This window comes from Telmatherina bonti (assembly GCF_933228915.1).
Source record: "Telmatherina bonti genome assembly, chromosome: 14".
In the NCBI taxonomy this organism is placed as follows: Eukaryota; Metazoa; Chordata; class Actinopteri; order Atheriniformes; family Telmatherinidae; genus Telmatherina; species Telmatherina bonti.
The window spans coordinates 34,695,402-34,696,406 of record NC_136612.1 but is presented as its reverse complement, the minus strand read 5'-3'; positions in this window follow the sequence as shown (position 1 = coordinate 34,696,406).

Genomic DNA, 1,005 nt, shown 5'->3' with positions numbered 1-1,005 from the left:
AGACTCACAACTGAACAGATGCTTCAGGCTGTACATGTCTGTCTCTTTCAATCCAAAACATCTTATCAGATTCAATCAGTTTGTGTGTGAAACTCTTCTTCCTTTAAAGATGGAAGCTGAGCTTCTTCCAGGATCCACATGTTGTTTTTCTGTCTGTTTCCAGTCAAAGCTTCACACTGAGTATCGGGATGTTCAGCTCATGTCAGCTGCACTTAGTTTTACTTCATGATACTGAGAATGAAAATCCTCAGTTTGTTTGCTTTATTCTGTTTTTTTTTTGGACTTAATGAGAATGTTTTTCTTCATTATTTACAACAATGTTGATTTTTTTTCTTCAAATGTCTAATTTTGTAGCTGATATATCGAATGAAAATAATTTAAATAAACGATTCCTGTTAATCTGGGACAGAACCAGCTGTGATCCCTACAGACCAGTTGGACTGGGGCTGGACTCCAGTCTGAGACTTGGTTTTGGACTCTCACATCTGGTACAAGTGTCTAAAGCAGAAGGTGGACAGAAAAAACCCATCCAGGTTTGGGAAAGCCTCCATCATCTGTTAACCTGCTGGTGAGAGCTGCAGGTGGGGGGTAGGGGTGTGTGTATGGAGGAGTGTGCTGGTGCATGAGTGTATGGGGGAGTGTGATAGTGCATGAATGTGTGGGGGGGTAGGGGTGTTTGTATGAGGGAGTATTTGTGTGAGTTGAAGGGTGTAGTGGTAAGTCCGTATGGGGGGTGGAGGCGTAGTGGTTAGGAAGGGGGTAGTGCAGAGGTGAGAGGTTGTGGAGGGATGTCTTAGGGGAAGTAGAATGGAGAGAGGAGAGGGGCAGAGATAGGGTTTGGGAGTAGGGGTACGTTTGAGTGACAGGGATTTGGAGGATGGTTTTGGAGAATGCATGTGGATGTGCAGTAATGAGCTGCAGGAGGAGCTTGTGGTTCATTCAGTTCAGCTGGGAAGGAGAGTCAAAGTTAGATTCATTCCAGAGATGAGCCACAATAGTCTGAAA